Consider the following 20,540-nt stretch of genomic DNA (forward strand, 5'->3'; position numbering starts at 1 on the left):
AACTGACTCCACGGTACGTAACAACAACAATATACATATAAGGAGCTCTGATACAGTAGTGGTTATGAGTCAGGCTGCTAAATTCAAGGTCACCAGTTCAAAACTACCAGCTGGTTTTGATGCTTCAAGCTTACCAGCCATTTCTTGGAAACCCTATATAGGATGGCTATGAGTTTGAGTCAACCCAACTGCACTTAACAACATACACACACACACACACACACACACATACACACACACATATATAATTCATTATTTATATAATTAATTAATTTTTTCCCAAATTAGAATATAAGTCATGACAGTAAGGATCTTTTGTAATTTTTCTTCATTCTTTTATTTACCAAACAGTGCCTATTAAATACTGGATACTCAGAAGAAATTTAAAATGAAAAAAAAAAAACATGTACTTATTTTTGTGGCAGTATAAAAGCTTTTAAGTAAATGGAACAAAATGAAAGCAAACCCATGTATAGAATATGTTTTCTATTCTATCTCTCATCTATCTCACCTATCTATCTATCTATCTATCTATCTATCTATCTATCTATCTATCCATCTATCCATCTAAAATATCTTCCAGAATCACAGCAACACACAAGCTACCACAGTACGACAAACTGACAGCCAAGTGGTAGACAATATATCTGATATCCCATGCGAGTAAAGTTTTACTAAAGGTAATACAGAAATGGTTGCAACCATACATTGACAGAGAACTTCCAGAGGTTCAAGCCGGATTCAGAAGAGGATGTGGAATGAGGGATATCATTGCTGATGTCCAATGGATCTTGGCTGAAAGCAGAAAATATCAGAGAGATGTTTACCTGTGCTTTATTGACCATGCAAAAGCCTTCAATTATGTGAATAATGACAAGCTATGGACAACATTGTGAAGTATGAGGATTCTGGAACACTTACTTGTGCTCATGAGGAATCTGTACATAGATCAAGAAGCAGTTACTCAAACAGAACATGGGAACACTGAACGGTTTAAAATTAGGAAAGTTGTGCGACAGGGTTGTATTCTTTTACCATACTTATTCAAACTGTATGCTGAGCAAATAATCTGAAAAGCTGAGTTATATGAAGAAAAACATGGCATCAGTATAGAGGAAGACTCAATAACAATCTGTGATATGCCAATGCTACATCCTTGCTTGCTGAAAGTGAAGAGGACTTAAAATACATACTGATGAGGATCAAAGACCACATCCTTTGGTATGGATTGCATCTCAATGGAAAAATAACAAAAATCCTCACCACTGGACCAATAAACAACATTCTTATCAATGAAGAAAAGATTGAAGTTGTCAAATATTTCATATTTTCTTGGATCAACCATCAACACTCATGGAAACAGCAGTCAAGAAATCAAAAGACGTATTGCATTAGGCAAATATGCTGCACAAGACTTTTTTAAAGTGTTGAAGAGCAAAGATGTCAGCTTGAGGACTAAGGTGCACCTGACTCAAGCCATGGTATTTTCAATAACCTCATATGCATGTGAAAGTTGGACAGTGAATAAGGGAGATCGTAGAAGAATTGATTCTTTTAAGTTACGGTGTTGCAGGAGAATATTGAAAGTGCCATGGACTGCCAAAAGAACCAACAGATCTGTGTTAGAAGAAGTGCAACCAGAGTGCTCCTTGGAGGTCACGATGGCCAGACTTCATCTCTCATACTTCAGACATTGTTAGGAGGGACCAGTCACTAGTGGGGGATATCATATTTGGTAGGATGGAGGGTCAGAGAAAAAGAGAAAGATCCCCAGCGAGATGAATTAGTAAAGTGGCAGCATCAGTGGGCTCAGGCGTGGCAATGCTTGTGAGGTTGGTCCAGGACTGTGCAGTGTTCAGTTCTGTTGTACATAAGGTCACTATGAGTCATTACCAACTCGATGGCACCTACCAACAACATCTATCTGTCTATCTATCTGTCTATCTATCTATCTATCTATCTATCTATCTATCTATCTATCTATCTATCTACCTACCTACCTACCTACATCTTCTTTCATCTATCTACACAGGCACATGATATTTGAAAGTGGAGGGAACCGAAGATATCCATGGAGCCCTGGGCAGTGCTTAGACTTTGGACTCCTAAAATTGAGTTACTAATCTACACACAGTGATGTCTATTGAGATTGGCAGAATATTGACTGTTTTAGAAAATGTTCCCTGACCTTTACTGTGACTTTTAGGAAGAGGCTGAATATTTTTATTTGGGTTGTGACTTAGAAGACCTCGAATAATTCAATCAAATTCCAAACCCTTAATTTGCTGAGCCCATTGATTTTGCTCTTGTTCTTTTTAAGTGTTGTCCAGTCAGATTGGACTCACAGTGACCTTGTATAGGGTTCTGAGGAAGTAAATCTTTACAGGAGCAGAAAGCCTCATCTTCCTCCTACAGAATGACTGCTAGATTCAAACTGCTGACCTTTCAGTTAGCAGCCCAACACACAACAACTTTATATCTCAGAAACATTTAAGTATGTACTGTGTGCTACCATTGTCCTTGAATATTAAAAATATACATACTAACTGTTTGGATTTCTATCCAAAAGTCTGCTTCCTGCTTGTATACCTTTCTGTTGCCATTAAAATATATGTTCCAAATACTTTCATTATAAATACAGTTTGGAGTTGGTTTTAGTCCTTCATGAAATACAATTAGAAATGATAATTTTTTTTTCCTCTCTCCAAGGATTTCTGACTACCTACCAGATGTTATTCATGCTTCATGTATTATAAAATTCATTAGACGAGCATCTGCCTCATAGTGTTGTTCCTTTTATCTTATAGTCTATGTGATTTGTTTGCAAATTCATAAGTCAATGAGTCAGTACCATATACATGAAAACAATTTTACATGTACTGAAAAATTACAAATATAATATAGCTGCCATATGTCCAAACCCATTGGTTGGGTAATCTCTCATGAGAGCCCCACTCTGACACTTTATGTTTAAGATCTTATATTAAGATGGAACATATAATTAATGAAGCAATATTGAGGCATTATTATTAACTAAAGTTCATGTTTTATTTAGGTTTTCTTTGTGTTTTACATGTAGGGACACAAACTTAACTATGGCCAGCCAAGCTTACATCAAACCATGTATCCTGTCTCTGCCCCTTGCTCCTGCTGTCTTAGAAGGAACTGACAGCTCCTTCCTTCAGCTATCTTGTTCTCCTTCTTTAGTTAAGCATAGGCTAGGTGGTAGTGGTGGTTAGGAGTCCTGGTGTGGCGCTGTGAGTTCATGTGACAGACTGTAAAGCCATTTGAACTGCCAGGTCAATGCTTCAAGCTCACTAGCTGCTCTTCAGAAACCCTATGCAGGTTCGCTATAGGTCGGAACCGACTCAATAGCACTTAACAAGTGGTTGTTATGCACCATGCAGTTCCGACTCATAGAGACCCTTCCTAGGGTTTCCTAGCCTGTAAATCTATAAGGGAGCAGAAAGCCTCATCTTTTTCCCCCATGAAAGACTGGTACTTTTGAACTGCTGAGCTTTTTTTAGGTTAGCCACTCCACTCATAACCACTATGAAGGAGCCTATTCCTCCCATTATGCTGGTGGAAACGCCTTTGACTGTTAATGGGGCAGGCAACCTTTGACCTTCCTACCTCTCCTACTTCCATATACCACCTATAACTGCCCTTTTTGCTGTTAAGTGCCATGAGTGGACTCCGATTCATAGGGATGCCGTATAGGCTTTTCGAGGAGCACCTGATGAACTTGAACTGCAGACCTTGCCATTCGATCCAAGTTTGCAGTCCAGCGCATTAACCCTCAGTGCCACACCAGGACTCCTAACTGCTCTTACCCTTGTGAATACCCCATGATGTAAAAAGACCCTGGACTCACCCCCTGTGCGGTCAAACTACATGATACAACTAGCCACCACTGGACCCAGCTGCGTTTTGCCCTTTGTGGGTAAATTCCCTTGTAGGTAAACCATAATTTTTATTCTCTTTTCTATGATAAATTAATGTCTTGTGAAATGAGTTCTGGTCATTTTTTCGATCTCTCGATACCTATATCAGGCTTTTCCTTTCTGAGCCAGAAACCCAACATTATATATTAGCCTTTTTATCTTTCAGGATACCATCCAGGTTATCACATGACATTTAGTCCCCATGACTCCTTATTTTCCTCTTGTCTGGACATTTCTAAGACGTTCCTTGTTTTTGATAATCTTGACAGTTCTGAGCAGTATGTTCCTCTACTGAGATTTGTCTGCTACTTCTCTCACAATCAGAATTGGCTATGAGTTTTGGGGAGGAAGAACAAAGGAGTAAAGTGCCATTTTCATCACATCAGATTAAGAGTACATGGTTTCTGCATGAAAGGGATTGTAACCACGGCAAGGAAACGATATACCACAGGATCAATATGAAGCTGATGTCCTCCCATGTAAACTATCACAAATTCACAATAAAGCATTAAAAAAAAAAAGAAAGAAAAAGAAATAAATGAATAAATAAAAAAAAACAAAAAAAAAAAAAAGTACATGGTTTCTACATGATTTATTACTACTGATGTTGACTTTGATCACCTAGTTTGTCAGGTAAAGTTTGTCCACTGTGAAGTTACATTTCCCTCCAACTTTCTTTACATACTGTTTTCTTTAGAAAGAAGGTGCTGGATACAACCCACACAAAAGGAGTGTGCCTTAAGGGAAATGTACCTACATAGATAATTTGGAATTCTTCTACATGAAGTGCTTACCTTAACAGTCTCATTTATTTACTTATGCAATTAGTAAGGCACTGTAGGATAAAGCAGTGGACCTCAAAGTCAGGTTGAACCACAAGGTCAGTGGTTCAAATTCACCAACCACTCCTTGGAAACCCAGGATTCAGGATCACTATGGGTCAGAACTGATTCAACAGCACTTAAAAACAACAATTCCGGGGTTCAGTGGTAAAGAGATATTTCTTCCCTCTGACCCAAGGGTTGGGTAATCACTCATGAGAGCCCCACTCTGACCCTGTTTTAATCTGCCTAATCTCAGCTGCTCTTGACCATTATCTCTGTAAATCCTTAACTTTGAAGCTCTTTTGGTGTGTAATATGTCAACCCTTTTGAGTGTCTTGAGACCAGGACTGAGTGCTCCTCTTGCAAGCCTGTAATCGGTTTTCATCAGGCATAGTTTTGCCTAACACTGTGTTCAAATTTTTTCCTGCTTCTATATTAAGGCTTTGCCTTGTGGTATGTAACAGACTGACCATTGGACATTTTCAAATCTCTCCTTCATAGAGCAGGTTCTCCAGAATGTTGGCCCTAATTCAGACATGTTGCATGTACAGGTCATCTGGTTCATTCTTCTGACTCTGTGGAAAGCAGATAATTGGCAAGAATTCAGTACTGTTTTATTGGATTCCCAATACAGTGGGCTCCACCCATCCATGACCTAAGACATAATTGTAAGTCATAAATTATGGACGACAGTGGTGAAAGGACTCTAGCTTCCATGATTTAGCTCCCATCCTCAACCAGTTGCCTTGATGACTCATCACCCCTTTTAATGTAGGGACCCCCTGATTATTACACTCTAGCCTAAGACTCCAAGAACATTAGTTAATCTACAGAATGAGTCAAGTCTGGAGAAAGGAGTCCTACCACCTGACAGGTGGGCCACACTCCTCCTTTTGTTCAGGCTTTACCAGGGATTCAGGTAGCTAATCCTGTGTCCTCCACTCCAGTGGATATACAGAGAAAGGGGATTGGCACCCTGAAACGGATTCATTTCTAGGTCACTGAAAACACAGATAGGCAGGACTGGTAATGATAGTCTGTGTTCTCACCATAGGAGTGGGGGAGTGTGGGAGGGCACCTTCACTGTTTGCTGGCCCTTAGGCCATTGATGGTCTCCCACTGTGGGACAGGAGCACAGCTGTCCTGCAGGAAATTCAATCTCCCTTTCTCAGGGGATACCGCTCAGATCCATTATGCTGGAGATAGGAGCACACTACGCCTTTCTCTTCTTCTCATAGTGCCATGGGGCAAAGAGAATCCATCTTGAACCAGACAACTTTGGATTGTTTGCTGAGAGAAGACTCTGGTCATTGACAACCTCCAGAAAAAGAAACCGGTCTTCTTGTGTTAACATCGTCTGGCCTGATTGTACTCTGAGTGATTGGGAATCTTGGCCCCGAATGGAAGTTTAAATAACAGTACTATCCTTCAGTTAGACTTATTTTGTAGGAAGAAGGGGAAGTGGTTGCAGATTCCCTATATTTAGGTTTTCATGTTTCTAAGGGACCATGCCCATTTGAGGCAAAGACGCCTAAAGGTTTCCTCCCATAGGAAAAGGAGGAACTCCAGGGACACTTCAAGACCCCGCCATTAAAGAGGAGGTGGAGGGAATAGCCGAGGAAGAGAAAGAACCAGGAAATGGTCTACTGCAGCCTCAGGGAACGTGCTCTACCACTCCCACATATACCTACGTCTTGTACCTATCTCTCCCAACTGACATGCCCCTGTAAGACATCTCAAACCAGGTTGGGGGTGAGGGCTTATGAGAATGCAAGTCTCCATTGGTCTAGCAGATTTAGGCTCGATCAAGGAAAAGCTGGACACCTTATCACAAGACCAGGGGAAATTTATTGAACAGTTTGAGTTTGATAGACTTACTAAGTTGTTTGAACTCACTCAAGGGATTTTTCTGTCATTCTTTCTGCTTCATGTCAGATAAAAAAGCCTGTGTTCTGAGCACAGCTCTAACTTGAGGGGACCAATTGCACACCCATCAACTCTCCCTCTAGGGGCAATAGCAGTGCCTCCTGCTAACCACAATTGGGGCTACCAAACAGCTGCTAGAATTGCCAGCCATAACCATACAGCCCTTTGTCTAGTGGAGGGAATGAAAACCATTCAGATTAAACTCATGGATTTTTCAAAGTTATCAGAAATTAAACAGTGAAACTTCAAAAATTAGGAGTTAGACCCAGCATCAAGGCTGCCGGTCTGCTGGAGGAAGCCACTAAAAAATATTTCACAAGACACAGAGGTAATGTGGAAGGAATGCTGGAAGGTTAAATTATTAGCAACTGCCATTGCAGCTAACTCCCACCCAGTTCCTCCAGCAGTCTCAGGGGTTAAAAGGAGCATAAGCCAGGGCATTTTAAGCACAACTATAGGGTTTCATTTTGCCACCACTCGTCTGTCTGTTTGTCACACTGTAATTGCTTGTGAGTTGCTGTGATTCTGGTATCTGTGCCACTAGTATTTTAAATACCAGCAGGGTCACCTATGGTGGACAGGTTTCAGATGAGCTTCCAGATGTAGACAGACTAGGAAGAAGGAGTGATGAACTACTTCCAATTATTTAGTCACTGAAAACGTTATGAATAGCAGAGAAACACTGTCAGATATAGTGCCAGAAAACGAGCCCCTCAGGTTGGAAGGCACTCAAAATGCCACTGGGGAAGAGCTGCCTCTCAGAGTAGAGTTGACTGTGATAACATGAATGGAGTAAAGCCCATGGGAGTAAAGCCCTCGGGACCTTCATTTGGTAATGGGGTACAACTCAATATGAAGAGAAACAGCTGTAAACATTCATTAATAATAGGAACATGGAATGTACAAAGTATGAATCTAGGAAAATTAGAAATTGCCTAAAAAGAAATGGAACGCATAAACATCGATATCTTAGGCATTAGTGAGCTGAAAAGGACTGGTATTGTCCATTTTAGCTCCTTGGAGGCCAGGATGGCCAAATTTTGTCTCTCATACTTCAGACATATTGTCAGGAGGGACCAATCACTGGAGAAGGATATGGTATTTGGTAAGGTGGAGGGTCAGAGAAAAAGAGGAAGACCCCCAGTGAGATGGATTGGCATCAATAGGCTCAAGTGTGGTAACAATTGTGAGGTTGGCCCAGGACCAGGTGGTATTTTGTTCTGTTGTGCATAGGGTTGCTATGAGTCGATACCAACTCGATGGCACCTAACAACAACAACAATAGGGCTTCATTTAGCAGTCAAAGGCTGGCTTGCAGTTACAAACCAAACTCGGCTTATCCCAAGTACAGAAATTGGGCCACTGGGCTAGAGACTGCCCTTTGTCCCCAAGGGGAGGAGGTGGAGACCCCATGACCTTAGTGGCAGAAGACTAGGATGCATGAGGAGGCCCACGGTTGACAATTCTTCTTGCTCACACCATCAGAATTTCTCTAAGCAGTTCCAGAATATCCAGGTTGTCATGGACAGCTCCGGTAAATAATTGAGTGTCTAACTGATATAGGAACAACTTATGATCCTTAAGTCTCTCAGCAGACTCCTTTCCTCTTCCTCTTATCTCACTGTGGGTATTGATGGAAAGCCCACATGGTGATATAAAACACCTCCTCTCTCCTGTACCTGGAAGGGTGTCCTAATATCTCATCAGTTTTTAGCAGTTCCTGAAATTCCCGTTCCACTGTAGGGTTGTGACTTTTTAAGCAAAATCCATGCACAATTACAATGTTATCCCAGACCTGTATAGTGGGTAGGAAAGCCCCTAACAGTTTTGACCCTTCAAACCAATATAACCCCCAATGTAAGATCTAGACCCATCCATGTGGCCAGGGGAGCCTCCCTACATAGCCCTGAAACCAGAAAATCATACTTAAGCCTGGTTCATCTTACCCTAGAAAGGATTTTAACAGGCTGTCCTGCTTCACATAAGGTCTCCATCCTTCAATGTAAAGAAGATCTCAAGGAAGAACCCAGAGCCCCATGGAACAATAAAGACAATTGGGAAGGTAAGAGACTTGTTGTCAGGTGCCATTGAGTTGGTACAAGCTCATAGCAACCCTATACACAACAGAACGAAACACTGCCAGATCCTAAGCCAACCCCACAATTGTTGACATGCTTAAACCCATTGATGCAGCCACTTTGCCAATCCATCTTCCTATTTTTCTCTGACCCTCCACTTTACCAAACATAATATCCTTCTCCAGAAACTGGTCCCTCTGACAATATGTCCAAAGTATGAGAGACGAAGTTTGGCCATCCTAGCCTCCAAGGAACACTCTGACTGCACTTCTTCCAACACATCTGTTGATTCTTTTGTCAGCCCGTGGAACTTTCAGTATTCTCCTCCAACTAACCAGATTAAATTATTATGACTCTCCTAACGAGAGGACATTAGAATTAGCATTACTTCTGGGCCTAGAAGTTAGCAGGTGCCTACTTCCTTTTACTGCAGTAGAACAATGGGCCAAAGAGCAGGGTTACAGCATTAATTCTCCCAGCAGGTGGGAATTCCTGGAAAAAGAATATATCTCTGGGGCCAATGCCTGGAAATTTGTGAATAACTTTCATCAAGTTTTTCACACAGGAGCTAAGTTACTAGGACTATTCATAGATAAAGTAGCTACTAGACATGCAAGAAAAACAATTAAACAGGTGGCCCAAGGTTGTACTATATGTACACAAAACAACCCTCTCTATTACTATCACCTATCCAATGAAGGTACAGTGCTGTGGGTTATTGTGCTGGAATGCAAAGTTGTGTTGAACCACAAGATCGGTGGTTCAAGCTCACCAGCTGCTCCTCAGAAATACTATACAGGTTCCCGATGGATCGGAACTGCCTAGATGACACTTAACAACAATTCAAAAAGGAACCTTTCCCAGGAAGGATTTGCAGATTGACTTTACTGTCATGAATTGATGCTGAGGTTACAAATTAGTCATCATTGACAGCTTTACTGGCTGGATAGAGGCCTTTCATACTTTGAGAAAGACTTGAAAGTTACTAAGGCTCTCCTTAAAGATATCCTACCCAGATTTGGCCTCCTACCCAGCTTTCAAAGTTACAATGGGCCAGCATTCACAGTAAAAATTACTCAGAATTTAGCCTGAACCCTGGGAATTACATATTACTTACATACTTCATGGAAGCCCCAGGTATCTGTTAAGGTAAAAAAAGCTAACCAGACCCTCAAAAGAACATTAGCCAAATTATACCAAGAAAACAAAACTGACTGGATGCACAGTCTACCAGTTGCCCTCATGAAGATCAGAGCCAACCCTAATAGGACAATTGGGTTAAGCCCCTTTGAAATCTTGTATGGCTGTCCCTTCACTTTATACACTATTAATACTGATGCTGAGGTTGAGGAACTTCTCACCCATATAACTAACTTAGGGCAAGTACAACAAGCTCTTTTAGACTATGGTTAACAGGTGATTCCCAGTCCAAACCAAGTGGCTATTTGACCAGCTATAAAGCCAGGAAGCTGGGTGTTACTAAAACATTGATGAGAAAGAGGCTCCTAGTGACCAGAGATGATAGTGGTCCCCACCCACATGCACCCCTAGGGAAGCTCCTGCTCTCCCAGGTGGTCTGAGCTGCACAGAGATGAGTGACGCAATTGCAAGTCCCATTAAAGGAGTCGGGAGCTGCCCACATTGATCCCATTAACGATGACCCAACTTCTGGCCAACCCTGTACTAGTCTTCACTAGGAGAAGCATCTAAATAGATGCAAGAGAGAGAAAAAAACAAAGCAAAAGGCCTGCCACAGTATGGAAAATAGGGTAGCAGGTAACATAGGGAGTCCTGGTGTGGTGCTGTGGGTCAATGGGCTAGGCTGCAAAGTTGGTTTGAACTGCAAAGTTGGTGATTCAAGCTCACTAGCCACTACTCAGAAACCCTACACAGGGTTGCTATGGGTTGGGACTGACTCGCTATCACTTAACAACAACAACAGGTGATGCAGAGGCATAATGCTTATTGGTGGACAGAAATGGGTGAAATTTTTTTGTTTTGTATTCTTGTACCCGATATATAATCCTGGTGATCAGACATGTGGCTATTCCCCGTCTGTGTAAAATCCCAGGGATGCTCTTGCTATCCGAGCTGTTGGTGTTACATCAAAGTGTGTGGGGAGCTAATAGCACCAACCCTGGCACCTGATATCAGATGTGGCCTATTCCAGACCCACAGAACTGGTTCTGGTCAGCCCTAGACTAGAGGGATCTGTTACCCTCAGCTTCCCTCTGGAATGGAAATACCCTGACTCCCCAGCTGCTTTGGTATCTTCATGAACTCATTCCAGATTGGGTGCCCCCAACAGACAATATCTAGCCCTACAAGAATTCCATCTAGGGGTGAGTGTTTCCGTCTCATCCCTTACTCACCAAGGACATGAGGTCCTTGACTGGCAGGAGACCCCAGAATTTTCTCCTCTCTGGGTCTGGCACCTGCCCTGTTTTTTTGCCTTCATTATTTCTGTTTGCTTATTCTGTCTCCATTGTTTCTTCTGTCTCCATTACCTTTGTCTCTTGCTTTCTTTCCTTTCTGTCTCTGCTTTCATTTTGCCTCTCTCTCTCTGTTTCTCCACCCCACTGTTTCTCTTTCCCAACTGCTACTGCTTCTTTCTTCTTAATTATTTTATCCCTCTTTGTTTTTTGTTTTTTCCCACACTCTGGTCTCCTTCCATTTTACTTATCCCTATCACTAATCATGTTTAGGTGTTTTTCTTTCATTATTTTTTCTCTTTTATATTTCATTCTTTTTATCATTTTATTTTCCTCTCATTCTTTTCTGTCTTTAGTTTTTGTATCCTTTTTCTAGCTGTTCCTCCTACCCACCCACCCACTCCTATTTTTTTTTTTTTTCCTTTTTTGAAATTGCTTGCTGGTTTGTGTTTGTTTTCCTTCTCTCTTGTATGTGTGTTTTCTCTTCCTACCTCACCTGACAGGAGACAGCAACTACATCCTTACAATACAGCCTCAACCATGCCCTCTACAACCCTGACCACTGGGCAAGATCCAATACCAGCTGCTATACAAAGGATCAACAACAACAGTCAACATTAGCCAAATTCATGCAAAACTGAACTTCATGATAATTGAACAGGAGTGCCTAGTAATATACCAACATACGATCATCAACTTAATACAAATGCAACAACATCACAAAGTCTCAAAAGCAGCAGACGACTTTTCTTTCCATGAAGAAACAAGATGCAGCAGCTCAAACAAGTAACCAAAAGGCAGAGCTATAAAGCATTTTTGAGGGAAAAAAAAAGTCATTGGACTTACCTGAAAAAGAATTCAAGAAAATGACATTTAAGTATCTCCAGTTGATTAATAGAAAGCTAAAGAAAAATAAGGAAACTTTCAGGAAAGCACTTCAGGAACAATCAACAAAGTAGAAAAAGGATTGAAAACCATATGAAGTCAGCAAATAGAAATCCAGAAGATTAATACTAGATTTCAGAAATAAATAACCCATTAAAAGGGCAAAGTAGCAGATTTCAATTAATGGAAGCCCAAATTAGTGAGATTGAGGATAAATATCTGAAAACTAGTAAACTATAAGAACAGTCAGAAAAAAAGAAGGAAGAAATCTTAAGATCCATGTAGGACAACAAGAAGAGGAATAACTTATGGGCATCCAGAATTCCAGAACTGGAAGAGGCTAAAAAACAAAAACCAAAAAAAGCACAGGAAAGAGAGTGGAAGAGCTATTAGAAGAACATTCCCTTAACACCATGAATGACAAGAATAGAATCATGAAAGAAGCTAAATGATCCCAAACAGGATAGACTTCTAAAGAAAATTACCAAGACATAATAAAACTCTTCAAAATTAAAGATAAGGAAAGAATCCTGAAAGCAGCTCAGGAAAATGAAAAGTTACCTACAAAGAAGAACCAATACGATTATGTTCTGATTTCTCAGCAGAAATCCTGCAAGTGAGAAGGCACCAGGAAGATATATACCAAACTTTGAAAGAAAACTTGCCAACCAGAATCATACACTCAGCAAAATTGTCCCTCAACTAGGATGATGAAATTTCCAGATAAGCAGAAATTAAAGGAAACTTTAAAATTCGGACCAACTTTACAAAAAATACTAAAGGGAGTCCTTTGGCCTGAGAACCAACAACAGCAGACAACAACCAAAGATTGACAGACATGACAACACCACCCAAAATTCAATCCAGATACAGAAGTATTCAAAGTAAAACAAACTTATGAGACTGAATATAGGGAATCACAGATATCGATTAATAATGAAGACAACTACAAAGTTAAAAGAGGGCAAAGTATAGTTTCAGAATTTCCAATGGTAGATTTCAAGATAAAACAGACTGTTAAACTTGGGAAGAAATTTTCAAAATTACAGAGCAACCTCAAAGAAAGTTTATACATCTTCACATCAAACCAAGAAAATAGAAACCATGGAGTTTCATAAACCTTAAAACAACAACAAACCATAAAAATAAAAATAAAAAATAAAAAAAAATTGAAAGAAAACACACGAACAAAATGAACTCAGCACAGAAAAATATATGGACTTGAGTAACACCCTCTAATAAAGTGGGGACATGTTTAATCCTTAGTTCCACTGTAATATCTACTTCTTGTTCTTGTTATTAAATGTCATTGAGTTGCTATTTTGAAATGAGTTGCTAAGGAGTAAAATTAAGCAACTCGTTTTAAAATAGGTCCATAATCACAGGTGTGGTGGTGGTTGGTATGTGCCATGGAGTCAGTTCTGACTCACAGAGACCCTGTATAGGGTTTTTGAGGCTGTAAATCTTTATAGAAGCAGAAAGCCTCATCTTTCCCATGGAAAGGCTGGTAGTTTTGAACTGCTGACCTTGAGGTTATTATCCTGATTCATAATCACTACAGCATCAGAGCTCCTTAATCACAAATATAGAGGCTATGATTTATAATATATCACAAAAGGGAGAAATTTGGCTAGAGAGGCCATAATAAATAATTGTTGTTGTGGTTAAGTACCGTTGAATAGGTTCTAATTCATAGCAACCCTGTATCAGGTTTCCAAGGAGTAGTTGTTGGTATTGAATCGCTTCCACGTCGTTCACAATCCAGTGCTGACCCTACAGTGTCTTACCACCTGTAATGAGCTACCCTGTAATAGTAAACACTAATTAATTTGATGGGTTTATAGTGGGGGATAACAATACTAGTAATGGATGCTCACCATGGAATGGACAATCATTGAAAATCAAAAGGACAACATTTCTTAAGGAAAAAGTCAAGAAGAGATGGAAACCACAGTGAGGAAATGGGATAAATGTTGTTTCATGGAGGGGATTGCAATCATTGAGATTAAAAATATATATGATTTGTTGAATGTAAAATTGATAATATTATTTGTAAATTAAGTGTTGTCAAGTCAGTTTTGACTCTTAGTGACCCTGTATCATATTTCCAAGGAGCAGATGGTGGTTCAAACCAACCGTGTGGTCTAGTGCTTTGTCACACAATGCCACACCAGGATTATTTGTAAACCTCCATTCAATTTACTTTAAAAATTTCAAGTTAAAAAAAAATTTTTTTGTGGCAATATAAAACCTTATATTTCTCCCATGAAAGACTGGTGGGCTCAAATGATTGACTGGTATGGCACTGTAGGATAAACACTGGACTGAAAACCAGAAATTTAGTTGTTGAAACCCACCACTGACTCCTTGGAAACCCTATATAGCATCACCATGAAACATAGCCAACTTGATGGCAGTTAACAATATATATCTATATATTCTATAGCTATATATATATGTATATGTAGTCCTGAACTAAATTTTCTCCATGTGAACCTGCTACATAGACCAAGATAAAGTCATTTGAATATAACAAGAGGGTATTGAATGGTTTAAAATCATTTTTTAACTTGAAATTTTAAAGAGGGTGTGTGCCAGGATTGTATCATTTCACCAAATGTGTTCTATCTGTATGATGAGGTATCGCATCTGACAATGGCTATACTCCACGGCCCGTGCGGGGAGATTAAACCCAAGTAGAGATTAGAAAAAAAGAAAGACACAAGACACAAAAATGAAAATAGTAAAGTTGGGACCAGGTGGACACAGCACTCTGATGGAGATATTGTAACCCAGACCTAGTGCCACGAGTTTATTATATAGCACAAATCAAAAGAAAGTGCTGGGGACAGGGAAAAGAATGTAAAACCACCTGGTGTTATTGATGCATGCAGTATGCTGGACTTTATCAGAAGAATGTAGTTGCTAAGGAAACAGAGATAAGGCAGCTAGATATTTTTGCAGACTAAACTGAAGGCCATGGCTGCTTACAAGGAAAGACTTTGCAAATTCCTTGTTCCCTGAGGCTGGCTTTGCAAGTTCCTCAGGGGCAGCCTGACCTGGGAGCAGCCCGATTTTCTGGACCACAACTGTTTAGTAGCAATCCTTTGGTTGAACTGCTCCCAAGTCTGAGACTTTCGGTTTAGTTGCTCCCAACAATGAGCAAACGATCTGAGAGACTGGATCGTATGAAGAAAATCAGGACCTTAGAATTGGAGAAGTCATTAACAACCTGTAGTATGCAGGTTTCTGAAGCTGTAAATTTTTATGGGAACAGAAAGTCTCATCTTACTCTAAGGAGTGGCTTGTGAATTTGAACATAAGACCTTGTGATTAGCCACCTAACCCACTATACCACAAAAACTCCTACTAGCATTGCTATTACAGCTTATATTACAATGCTAGCCCTTCTTTTCATCACTCATCTATCAGTGTATTGAATTTTGGTGACTTGGGTGTTGCTACGCTACTGGAGTAGTCCTAGTGGGGTGCAGTGGGGTAATGCGCTGGACTATAAAGTCACTTTGAACTTCAAGGTGGGCAGTTCAAGCTCACCAGGCGCTCCTCAGAATACAGGATCACTATTTGACAATAGCAACTAGATGGCATTTAACAACAACATGCTACTGGAAGCTTTACCACCAGTAGTTTAAATACCAGCAGGGTCATCCATGATGGACAGACTATAGCATTTCAGAGAAGTTTTTGAGACTAAGGCAGACTAGCAAGAAGTAGAGGTGGGTTACTTCTGAATGGCTGTTGTTGTTATGTGCCATCGAGTCAGTACAGACTCATAATGACCATATGCACAACAGACCAAAACACTGCCTGATCCTCGGCCAACCACACAATTGTTGACACATTTGAGTCCATTGATGCTGCCACTTTGTAAATACATCTCACTTGGGGGTCTTTCGGTTTGTCTCTGACCCTTCACCTTGCCAAACATGATATCCAGAGACTGGTCCCTCCTGACAATATGTCTGAAGTATAAGAGATGGAGTTTGGTCATCCTGGCCTCCAACAAGCACACTAGCTGCACTTCTTTCAACACAGACCATTTTGGTACTTTCAAAATTCTCCTCCAACATGATAACTCAAATGCATCAATTCTTCTACGCTCTTCCTTATTCACTGTCCAGCTTTTGCATGCATATGAGGTAATTGAAAATACCATGTCTTGGGTCAGACATACCTTAGTCCTCAAGCTGACATCTTTGCTCTTCAACACTTTAAAAAGGTCTTGTGCAGCACATTTGCATAATACAATATGTTGTTTGCTGCTTCCATGAAAGTTGATGGTTGATCCAAGAAGAATGAAGTCCTTGACAAATTTAATCTTTTCTCCTTTGATAAGAATGTTGCTAATTGATCCAGTGATGAGGATTTTTGTTTTCTTTACATTGAGATGCAATGAATACTGAAGGCTGTGGTCTTTGATCTTCATCAGTAAATATTTTAAGTATTCTTCACTTTCAGCAAGTAAGGTTGTATCATCTGTATATTACAAGTTGTTGAGTCTTCCGCCAATTCTGATGCCATTTTTTTTTTTTTTATGTAACTTGACTTTTTTTGATCAGCACACAGGATTAATAAATATGGTGAAAGAATAAAACCCTGTCGCGCACTTTTCTTAATTTTAAAGCATTCAGTCTTCCATATTCTGTTAGAACAACTGCCTCTTGGTCCATATACAGATTCATCATGAGCAAAATTAAGTGTTCAGGAATACCCATACTTTGCAATGCTATCCATACCTTGTCATGATCCATACAATCAACAGCCTTTGCATAGTCAATAAATCACAGGTAAACATCTTTCTGATATTCCCTGTTTTCAGCCAAGAACCATCTGACTTCAGGAATGGTATCCCTCATTCCACAGCCTCTTCTGAATCCAGCTTGAACCTCTGGAAGTTCTCTGTCAATGTATGCTTGCAGCATTTCTGTATTAACTTTAGTAAAACTTTACTCGCATGGGATATCAAAGATATAATCAAATGATTTCCGCATTCTGTTGGGTCACCTCTCTTTGGAATGGGCATTAATAAGGATTGCTTCCAATCAGTTGACCAGATAGTTGCCTTCCAAATTTCTTGGCATAAATGAGTGGGTGCCTGCAGTGCCACCTCATTTTCTTGAAAGATTTCAATTTTCATTCCATCAATTCCTGGTGCCTTGTTCTTTGTCAATTCCTTCAATGCATCTTGGACTTCCTCCTTCAGTATGATTGGTTCTTGTTCATACGCTAACTCTTGAAATGTTTGAACAGCAACCATTTCCTTTTGGTACAGTGACTGTATTCTTTCCATCTTCTTTTGATGAGTTCTACATCATTCATTCATTTGCCCAGAGAATCCTTCAATAATGAAAGTCGAGGCTTTAACATTTTCTTTAGTTCCCCCAGCTTGAGAAATGCTGAGCGAGTTCTTCCCTTTTGATTTTCTCACTCCAGATGTTTGCACATTTTGGAGCAATATTTAACTTTGTCTTCTCGAGCTGAGCTTTAAAATTTTCTGTTCAGTTCTTATACCTACACATTTTTTCCATTTGCTTTCGCATCTGTACACTGGAGAACAAGTTTCAGTGTCTCTTCTGACTTCCATTTTAATCTTTTCCTTCTTTCTTGTCTTCTTAATGACTTTTTGCTTTCTTCCTGTATGATGTTCTTGATGTCATCCCACAACTCTTCTGATCTTTGCTCTTTAGTGTTTAATGTATCAAATCTGTTCTTAGGATGATCTCTAAATTCAGGTGGTATATATTCAAGGTCATATTTTTGCTCTCGTGGACTTGTTTTCATTTTCTTCCGCTTCAGCCTGAACTTGCATATGAGCAATTGATGGCCTGTGACACAATATGCCCCTGGTCTTGTTTTGACTGATGATATGGAAGTTTTCCACTGTCTCTTTCCACAGAAATCAATTTGATTTCTGTGTATTTCATCTGGTGAGATCCATGTGTATAATCATCTCTTATGTTGTCTAAAGAAGGTATTGGAAATGAACAAATTGGTTTTGCAGAATTCTATCATACAATCTCCATCATCATTTCTATCACCAAGACCATATTTTCCAACTACTGATCCTTCCTGTTTCCAAACTCTGCATTCCAATCTCTGGTTATTTTCAATACATCTTGATTGCATATTTTATCAATTTCAGATTGAAGAAGTTGGTAGAATTCTTGCATTTCCTCCTCACTGGTTTTAGTGGTTGATGCATAAATTAGAATAACAGTGATATTAACTGGTCCTCCCTATAAGTGCATGGATATTATCCTATCACAGATAGCGTTGTACTTCATGACTGATCTTGATATGTTCTTTTTGATGATGAATGTAACACCAGTCCTCTTCAATTTGTCATTCCCGGCAAAGTAAACCATGTAGTTATCAGATTCAAAATGGCCAGTACCAGTCCATTTCAACTCACTTATGCCTAAGAAGGAGCTCTGGTAGCATAGTGGTTACGAATCGGGCTGCGAACCTTAAGGTCAGCGGTTCGAAACTACCAGCCGCTCCACGGGAGAAAGATGAGGCTTTCTACTCCTGTAAAGATTTACACCCTCGGAAACCCTGTACAGGGTCACTATGGGTCAGAACTGACTCGATGGCACTTAACAACAACAATGCCTAAGATATTGATGTTTATGTGTTCCATTTCATTTTTTACAATTTCTAATGTTCCATTTTTTACAATTTCTAATGTTCTTAGACTCATACTTCGTACATTCCATGTTCTGGTTATTAATGAATGTTTACAGCTGTTTCTCTTCAATTTGAGGTGTGCCCTGTCAGCTAATGAATGTCCTGAGGGCTTTACTCCCACAGGCTTTACTCTATTTGTGTCATCACAGTCAACTTTACTTTGAGGAGGCATCTCTTCCCCAGTATCATTTTAAGTGCCTTCCAACCTAATGGCTCTTTTTTAGGGACTATATCTGACTGTGATTCCCTGTTATTCATAAGGATGGCTAGCCACTAAAAATCATATTAATATTAGCAGAATTTTTCAGATATAGTGCCAAGAGAAGAGCCCCTCATGTTGGAAGTCACGTAAAATAATACTGGGAAAGAGTTGCCTCCTCAAAGTAGAGTTGACATTAATGACATGGATGGCTTTAAGCTTTGGGAACCTTCATTTACTGATTTGACACAACTCAAAATGAGAGGAAATATCTGTAAATATCCATTAATAATTGGAATGCAAAAAGCACACAGTATGAATCCAGGAAAATTGAAAGTTGTCAAAAATGAAATTGAACACATACAGATCAGTAAACTAGACTTGTTGTTGTTGTTATTGTTATTGTTAAGTGCTGTTGAGTCAATTCTGACTCATAGCAACCCTGTATAGGGTTTCCAAGAAGCAGCTGATGAGCCTGAACCACTGACCTTGCAGTTCAAATAACTTTGAAGTCTGATGCATTAGCCCACAGCGCCACACCAGGACTCCACTCTAGAATATTGAGAGCTAAAATTAACTGGTATTGGTCATTTATAATCAGGCAATCATAGGGTTTACTATGCCAGGGAACTTCAAACTGAAGAGGAATGACTTTCCATTCATGGTCAAAAAGAACATTTCAAGTGGTATCTTGAAGTACAATGCTGTCTGTGATAGGACAATATCCTACAACGAAGACCAAATATTCAAATTTATGCACCTACAATTGAAGTCGATAATGGTGAAATTGAAGAATTCTACCAATTTATTCAATCTGAAATTGAATAAGCTAAGCTTGCAATCAAGATGCACCGATAATTACCACTGGTGGTTAGTATGAGAAAGTTGGAAACAAAGAGGATTAAAGATTAGGAAAAATGACTCTAGTGATAGAAACAATGCTGGAGAGACTAGGATTTTGAAACACTAATGATATATTCATTGCAAATAACATTTTTGATAAATGTATCAGGAGACTACAGTCCCTGGAGAAAGACATCATGCTTCAAAAAGTGGAGAGTCAGCAAAAAAGAGGACAACCCCCAACAAGATGGATTGATACAGTGGCAGCAACAATGATCTCAAAATAAACATTATGATCATGGTGCAGTAATCTGAATTGTTTTATTCTGTTGTGCATACAATTGCTATGAGTTGGAACTGACTAGAGGACACCTAATACCAACAACAGCAGAACTTTTTATTGACTGGAACAGTTCTATCACTATGTGTGGATCATAACAAATTATGGATAACATTGTGACGAATGGGTATTCCAGAACTCATAACTGTGCTCATGAAGAAACTGCACATAGACCAAAAAGCAGTAGTTCAGACAGAACAAGGGGAAATCTGATGGTTTAAAATTAGGAATGGTGTGCCTCAGGGTTGTGTCTTTTCATCATACTTATTCAAATGTAAACTGAGAAAATTCATAGAGAAGCTGGATTATATGAAGAGTAATTAGCAATTTCTTGGCAGAGATGAGTGAGTGCCTCCTGTGC

Source organism: Chrysochloris asiatica, unplaced genomic scaffold, assembly GCF_000296735.1.
Source record: "Chrysochloris asiatica unplaced genomic scaffold, ChrAsi1.0 scaffold00420, whole genome shotgun sequence".
Lineage (NCBI taxonomy): Eukaryota > Metazoa > Chordata > Mammalia > Afrosoricida > Chrysochloridae > Chrysochloris > Chrysochloris asiatica.